The 8,817-nt window shown below is 47.9% G+C and overlaps 1 pseudogene; it reads left to right on the top strand.

Annotated features, from left to right (window-relative positions):
- Positions 1–6,652: 6,652 nt before the first annotated feature.
- On the top strand, positions 6,653–8,238 carry LOC112551015 (annotated as a pseudogene).
- The last annotated feature ends 579 nt before the right edge of the window (positions 8,239–8,817 follow it).

Below are 8,817 nucleotides of genomic sequence, written 5' to 3' on the forward strand. Positions count from 1 at the left end.
AGTCGAATCTCTGTATAATGTTTCATGTTTATTATATCATTACTAGCCTGGCAGCACTGAATGATAATCAGTCTTGACCAACATGCCATTTAGTGGAACAAGAGAGACTCCTCAGACCTGCACATCAAGGTCATGGACTCCAAGGAGATTTGTTGTAGTGGGTGGGCTTTCCCAACATGCTTTGTGCTCATTAGGAAGGGTTAGTAATGGAATTTGAAGTGTGAGGAGGATGACTGGGAAATCGTGTGTGCATACATACATGTATGGCTGCATATCACATGTGCATTTTAAGAGAAATGCCAAACTATGCAAACAAAAACGAAAACTTAATTTAGATGAGACCACTGCTCTCAACTCTAGGAAAGGTTAACTGTGTATGTGTGGAGAAGTGTGGGTTCTGATCCAAAAAGCTCTGCAGCCAGGCAAACTGCAAACTTCTCTTATTTAGAAATCAAAACGCATTTATTTGGGACCACTTCCTCCCTTGCCCCCGCCTCCCATCCAAACATACACACATCTAATGAATTGCCTCTGGATGCATGAGGTTACAATTCTTTGCAAGTTAGTCTGCCTTCAAATCTATACCCTTTCCATTGTATGCTGATTTTGCACTTTTGCAAGGACGCTTGTCCTTGAGAGTGTAGGCATTGCAGGGTGTCAGTGCATAACATCAGTCTCCAGGGTGCCTGAATTTAAAGAACCATAAAACTCACATGCATGAAATTTCATGTGCTTAAAAGACAAGCGTGGAACATTTTTAATAGAACATCCTGATCACCTTTTTAGCACCTCTGCCTAAAGCAGGGGGGACAAAAACATCATTCTTTTACCCTTTTCATTTTTCATCTTGTCCTATGGGCTAGGGACAGACATTCAAAAAGCCTGAGCCTGAACTGATTCAGTCTTTGCAAGTTAGTCTAACCTGCCTAGGCTGAATCAGTTGGTAACTGTACAGACATCCCCTCTGAACTGAAAAAATGCAGGCACATGCCTTCAGTGGCTCAGGCTAGAAGCCAGGGGGCACTAGAGCAGGCCTCCCTTCCCTTCCATAGTGCTGAGCTCAGGGGTGTGTGGCTAGGCGGCAGGATGCTCTGATTTGGGAGGGGTCCCCCTCTTGCTGGTCAGCAAAGGAGCCAGCTGAGATCTACATAGCATTTAGTTACGTAGCAGGGAGCATTTATCACCCCATCAGCAAAAAAAAAGGATCTCTTATTAGTTCAAGCTCTTCTTAAACAACTTGTTCCAAGGAAAGAACAGAGAGGCATTACCCACTGATAGGGCTGTGTGAAGCTTCAGTAGCTAATTCAATTCAGAAGATATTTGCCCAGTCGGGGTGGGGGGCACAGGACTTGGGCAGGGGGGCTCCCACCACTGCATGCCACCAGTCCGGGAGCTGCTCGTCAGGTGGCTGCTCCGGCAGCTCTCACTGCCAGTCTGGGAGGGCATGGGAGCAGGTGTGTGCCCGCAGTTTTGCACAGGGTGGGCTGGGCTGGGTTGTGCTCTGGATGGACAGCAGAAGGCACTGCAAGTGGGGGCTATGCTCTCCTGCTGCTCACCCAGCCAGGGTAGGGGAACACAGGATGGTGTTGCTGTGCTGCCTCAGAAAGGTGGCACGCAATGGCAGAAGCCACTCCTGCCTCCCCGTACCTCCAGGACAAGCCATGGCTTTGCCCCGCCCTGGCAGGGCAAACAGCACAGGGCGCAGGGTGGATGCGTGCACCTGGATCGTGGGGGGGGCAGTAGGGACCATGGGGAATTTTAGGGTGGCTGAAGCCCCTCATAGTCCTCACTTCACTGTGCTCTGCAGGGCAGGTGGAGCCAGGAGTGATCCAGGCAGCAAGCCCCTGCTGCCAGGCTGCGCTCTGCGGGGTGTGTGGAACCAGGGCTGCACTCCAGACTGAGGCTGGGGCTAGCCACCCGGCTGGGGCTATCAACCCTGGCCTCACCCACCCCACAAAGGGCATCCTGGTGGTGGGCAGCTGGGACCAGCCCCCCAGAGCACACCCCTGGCTCCACCCACTCATGGAGCACAGCCCAGTGGCAGGCAGCTTAGTCTATGGCTGAATCTCCAAAGTGGCACTGAATCGCCAAATCTGAATTGGCCGAATCAAATTGGGACAGTGATTCAAATCACTGAATCGAATCACTGTCCTTCCAAATCGGACGAATCCAAATCCTAAGCAAATACTTGCTGCTTTGCACAGGCCTACTAACTGACCTGATTAGCTCCAGAAAGCCCTAAGCAGTACTGTCCTGTCTTTCTTGTCTCCCACAGCACAGACCATAGCCAGTGTGTGGTAGCATGCTGATAGATGTCTGTGTAAGGCAGTGAGGAGGAGGGAATCCCTGCATAGCAGGGAGTGGTGAGAGGAGTAGGGGGAGCAGGGGGCAGCCAGGCAGATGCCTGCAGTCTGCCAGAGCTGCAGCCAGGAAGCAGAGGGAAGGGGCCAGCCCAGCTCTCTAGAGCAGAGTGCCCCACCCAGCCCAGAGAATATGCCAGGATGCTGGGGGAGTCTGGTTTAACTTAAACCAGGAAGTGGCCTGGGACAGACATTGCATAAACTGGTTTGACCCAAATCAGTTAAGTCTGATACTACATTCGACCAGGTTTATCTCAAACCGGTTTCAGCCATTTTCAAAGTGGTTTATGTGCACTGAACATCTGTTCTGTTACAGGTTTAAACCAGTTTCTGATCACTTAAACTGGTTTATGTGTAACGTCTTTCTCTAGCCTTTAAGTTTAGATGAAGGGAAAAAAAAGCATTGGGACCTCCTTACATGTTTAGATTGATAAAAGTACATGGTAGTGATGGATACATAGATGTTATATTGTAGAGAAAGGATACAAAATAGCTCCTCCAATTCGCAGACTGATAATCAAGTTTATTTTTCTGATCTGGAATGGCTAATTTTATTTGTAGGGCCAAGAAGGAAGTGTGGCTAGGAGCTGGAGAAAGAAGGTAAGTAATCAGGACTCCTGTTTGACGTCTGCGTTGTCTCAAATAGGCCTTTAACCTCTGCGTGCTTCAGTATACATCTATCTGTAGTAATACCAAACTACAGAGGCTGAACGACTCATTTGTAAATTTTTGTAAAACTATCTGAAGCCCTCAAGATGAAAGATGCCACATAACTGACTGCACAAGTTAGTTTCAGTGAGCTAGGCATGCAGTTTTACACACATTTTGCCTGTATCGCTGTGTTTGACAGGCATTTGAAATCTAAGTATGTCCAAAAACACTTATGGATTAATTATATTAAATGAAAAAATGTTTCCTCTTTTAAATGTGTAGAAATTATTCAAACCACGACAAGAGTGATATCAATTTTATACAATTGGATTAAAATAATTGGATTCCCATTTGGACAAGGGCAATTGGATTTAATGTTATTTTACATAAGGTCTGCTATTCTTGCATCTTTTTGCTGTTGGTGTGCCATTTGAGGAAGTAAAATATTAAACTTTGGCCATAAAGGTTGAATGCAAAAAATGTTAACAATTACATTTAAATCAGGTCTCAAGAAGCCTGATGTTAGCACTTTTTTCCTGACTTTTTTTTGTATAGTACAGAAAAAGGGATTGAGAATGAGGTGTATATGTGTGTGTACATGTGTGCATGCATATGAGTACGTAGTCCATGTGGTAAAGAGGGTTGTTTGATTCATGATTTAGTTGGGGCTATTAGATTTTCCTCCCAGAGGCATTTTATAATCTGTTTAACAGAACATAGTCATTTGTCTTGCTTTCTGACTACTTAACAGATGGATTTCTGATTTTGGTAATTACTATATGAACGTTAATAAGACTCGATATCTTTTATTAATTAACACTTTTTGAGGTTTGTTTTTTTTCAAATTACATCATGTAGATTATATATAAACATCAGTGACATACAAGTATTAGTTTTATGACATTAGCATTATGAGAACAAAAGCAGTTAAGCTTTTGGTGTCCTAGACTTGGCTTCTTGGTCTTAACGCTTCCTTTACAAATTATAATCCAAAACCATAGAGTTGTGTTGGTTCTTATATTTTGCACAGTTAAATCTAAAGATTCCCCTCTGCAGTTTAACAACAGCTAGGCAAATATTTCCTCTGTAAATAACTGATTTCACCATCTTTGTAGCTCTTGTGTGCCCATTATTTGAATGAATTTCATCCACATTTAAGCCTTCTGCACGGCCCACATGCCAACTACCTCCCTTTAAGCCCTCATAATATATTTATATTGCATCTTCCAGTTCAGATGATTCCAAAAATACTTTAGGCTTAAATGGATATGAAGATTATATGGAATATGTGGGAATCACTGCATGTATTATTGAAATGCATCTACTCCACATGATTATTACTCAACAGTTATGGACAGAACATTATAGTGCATTTGCAAACTCAACTGGAAAGGGTACAAGCTTGCAGTCCAATAGATTAGCAAAATGAAGGGTGCATGAGGTTTGGGACACCAATACAGCAGACAAACTAAGGACAAAAATACACTGCCTCTGCAATGTATAAGGAAGCACTACAGTGTAGCACAAGATACTTGCTCAATGCATGCTATAATCCAAACCCAATGTAATTGTAGCTGCCTTAGCATAGCACTGGGCCCAAAACAATAAACATGCTCAAGACAGTTTGTTGCTGCGTGCCCTGTGCAGCACAAAGGTGGCTACATTATCTCTGTTCTGTGATTTAGCATGCACAGACTATGTTGTCCTTCACTGCAGAACTCCCTACAGCGCTCTAGAGGTGGTGTAGACAAGCCCTACAGGCCTCCACAACAGAGGTAGAATGTAAATAGTTCATACATACTGTTTTGGCACAAAGTACAGTGGTGAATTTCATTCTCTGTTACTAACTGAGGGCAAGTTTCCATGATATCAGAGTTCACAGATAACAAAAAGGTCACATGTATGCGTGGAGATGGAAACCAATGTTCTCATTGCTCAGATGAGAATTCTTGCTGGAAACAAACCACATACTCATTCTGTCAGGGACCAGAAAATGCCAAGCCTGATCAATCAGAATTCTGCAGCACAGCCTGAAGTTTGAATTTTGAGTTTCTGGTGTGTACAAAGAACTCTTAGCCATCAACTGACAAAATGAAAATAATGAGAGTGAATCCTACAGGTACATTACATAAATGTGCTATGGTTTCATGGATATCCCGAGGGAACAATAGGAGGCTAAGTTTCCTGAGTAACTATTTGCTCAGCTCCATCTACATTTAAAAAGAAATAAACCCAGCAGTAGGGACATTTTAAGCAAAAAAAGCCACATTTTGATCATGTTTGCATTGATGTAATAGACCTCAGAGGAATGGAAATGCAGACCCAGATTCTGTACTTCTGAGTTATATAGTCCTATATCGCCACTGATTGCCATGGTATTGCATCAGTGTAAAACTGGTATACCAAAAAAGGGGGGAAAAATTTAGGGCTCTCTACTGGTATTCAGAAGCAGGGTGTGGTGTCCTACTGTCCCTGCATAGCACAGGGCACATCTACATGTGCATTAATGCGCTTGTCCTACTGCGCATTAAATGTTGTACCTCCAATTTGAGGCACTAAATTAATACGCATTAGGCTGCCCTAATGTGCAGTAGTGCAAGTGCATGCTTTTTAGGTGACACTTAATGCGCAGTAGCCTATTTTACTGTGCATTCGTGTAATAACCTGGTTTTTTATGCACCACTTTAATGCATAGTAAAATAGGCTACTGTGCATTAAAGCACAGGTGTAGACACGCCCATAGTGAATATTAATAAAAGCAGTAAGCATGGTATTTGTCAGCTGTATTTGTTACCATTTTTGTTGGTTTGTGATATCTGGACAATATCAGCTCCCTTGGTTTCATGAAAGTATTTGCAAGTCACAAAAAGTTTCACATAGTATTTTTAGCATTAATTTTCATTTGTAATGCACTTTACTAACTAACGAGTTGCAGTCACAAAACAGAAACAATCCCAGTTCATTTTCGGATTTGCCACCTAATATGTGCAACAAACGGTGAATAATTGAACTGAAACACTTTTTGACCTTTTAGTGACTGGAATTTAGAAAAACTAATAATCACAAGAATAAGCTGAAAAACTTCTCTAGAAAGGAACTAGACTTTAAGTAATAATGGGTGTGTCTACGTGTGGGCATTTAATGTGCACTAGCCTGATTTAAGGTGCATTAAGGGCATGCATCTATATGTGTGCACCCTTAATGCACTTTAAAATGGTGATTTTAGGCTAATCATACCTAAATTTGATATCTGCATAAAGCAAGTACCAAATTTAATCATGATTAGTTACAGCACACTAACACACATGTGGCTGTGTTAATGCACATTAACACAGGGCCTTTAGTGCTGTGTCTGCACAGCCACTAGCGGGCCAGCCAGAGCCCAGCTGCAGGGCTGCTGGCTGGCTGCTTCTCCAATTCCAGGGCTGGGATGCTCTCTGTAAAAGCCTCCAGGCATTTTGTGTCTTGGGGCATACACACCAGGAGCCTAGACAAGTCTGTCACTGTATACAGGAACCCACCAGGCCCTGTGTGCCCCCCTGGACAGGATGCAGGCAGCCTCTGCTCATCCTGTCCTCTAGCTGGAGCCCTGGCTGGGCACCAGGCTGCTCCTCACCACAGGCCATGGACACCAGATGCAGATGGCTGCTGTCGCCGATGAGGAGCCCCACACCAAGCCACCAGTATTGCCAGCCCCAGACGTGTGGTAAGTCCTCCACTGGGGGAGGGAGGAATACCTACTTAGCAGGGAGTGGTGAGGAGAGGGGGGAGAGCAGTTCCGGTCCCTGCCCCCAGGCCCTGCCCCCACTCGCTGCTCGGGGCACCCAGACTCCCATGGCTCCAGTTTCCTCTCCTACAGCATACAGAGAGGTAGGACGCAGTTCAGAATTTTATTGAGCAGCCCATGTCCCCACAGCTGGGTGGGCACAGGCCTCTCACATGCCAAGGGAGGTGTTGATGCTGGCAGCGATGTCCTTCTTGGCAGTGAGTGTAGTGCTGCAACAGGTAGCCCTCCAGGCAGCGGTAGAGTTTGCAGGTCAGCCTGGGCTTGCTCCCTGCGCAACTCAGGGTCCCAAACTGAGAGCACAGGCATGCCCAGGGCACCAGCAGGATCAGCAGCAGCAGGGTGCAATGGCTTGGGCACCCCTCTGCCTGCACAGACAGATCATCACATGCTGCATGGGGCACATGCTGCAGGGGCATGGTCAGGGCTCAGTGGTGGTGCAGGGGGGAGCTTGCCCCCTGGCACCTCCCTGGAGAAGCCCTCTGCAAGGAGGGCAGGGGCACAGCTAGCCTCTCACCCCAGTTTTCTGGGAACCCCATGCACCCCAAGCCCAGGTGCCACGGGCTGGGCAACAGTGCAGCAGAGAGGTTGGACTGTGGGGAAGTGTGTAGGGAGGAGGGATGGACCTGTAGCAGCAGGTACTGCCAGCAGCCTGGCCTGGCCCAGCCCATCCTGAAAAGGGGACAAGGGAGGCAGGCTGCCTGTGCTCAGCACCCAGCAGCCCACTGGCCCCAGGAGAGCAAGCACAGCTGGGAGGCTCAACTGGCAGCCACCTGGGTCCAGCCCTACTCAGACGGCTTACTATGGTCCCTAGTCACCCATGCACAGCTGACCTCCAATCTGAGCCTGGGCAGCACAGGGCCCCTGGTGCAGAGCACCTTATCTCTGCAATGTTGCAAACTCGCACAAATGCCTTCTATCTCTTGCCTCTGTAGGGTCAACATCTGGATGTGGGAGAGAGGCTGCAGGCCCTGCCTTTCAGAGCAGGGTCATTACCACCCACAGCTGAAGCTGCCAAGATGTGCCAGCTGCACCAGCAGTGCACCAGGGACTGGACCCTTGTGTTCCAGTGGCTGGTGACAGGAGTTGAGAACTGGGTGGCACAGCAGCAAGCACAGGAGGCACAGGAGCTGGCCTGGTGGGACAAGGACATTGCCCAGGAGACCACCCAGGAGGAAGCACAGGACCAGGCACAACAGGTGCACAGGTCCTGGCTGGAGGCCCTGGAGCAGCACCATGTGGAGCTTATCCAGAAGCAACCTGCCAGCCAAGGCCCCACCTGGGCCTCGGAGAAAGGCCTCTGCTGCCTCCCACCTACAGGAGCCCCTGATATGCACCATGGCCCCCAGGGGGAACGATCCACAGCCAGGGTGCTGGCTGCCTGCAGCCAGGCTCTGCACTCTGAGCACCCCCACCTCACAGCTCCCCACTTAGGGACTCAGAGACTGCTGTATATAGTTTTCAGTTTGGGAGGAGAGATTTCTATTGTTGGCAGATGGGGAGGGTGGTGGAGGGGCTCTATGTGTTGAGGAGGGAGGGGGAAAGGAGTGTGAGGTGAATAAAGGTTTTCATTACAAGCATGTGCATGTCCTGGAGTGGTGCTGGGGAGTGGGCAGGGAGGCAGGGGGATATTGGCAGAGACAGCCAGGTGCTTCTGGAATGTCAGCAGGGACAGCCATGTGGGGCTGGAGCTGGTGCAGCAGGCCTTCAGAAGGTGGGCCAAGTCATCCAGAATGTATTGACCCACAGTTGTTGTCCCATTCCTGCAGCACAATGTGCTGCCACCAGCGCTGGCTGGTGTGGCAGGGCCAGAGGCAGTGGCGCTGGTGGGACAGGAGGGTGACCATGGTCCTGGCAGTGGCATCCCAGAGCCCATGGTCACTTGGGCTGGCAGGGGAGCTGCGCAGTGGCAGGGGCCTCAGAGTGCCATGTACCAATCATCCAGCAGCCGGCCAAAGCAGGTAGGGGATTTGGTCAATGCTAGATGGCCAAGCAGCAGGCATATGGAATGGCGGTGGGTGA

Source organism: Alligator sinensis, unplaced genomic scaffold (assembly GCF_000455745.1).
Source record: "Alligator sinensis unplaced genomic scaffold, ASM45574v1 scaffold135_1, whole genome shotgun sequence".
NCBI classification, from domain to species: Eukaryota; Metazoa; Chordata; order Crocodylia; family Alligatoridae; genus Alligator; species Alligator sinensis.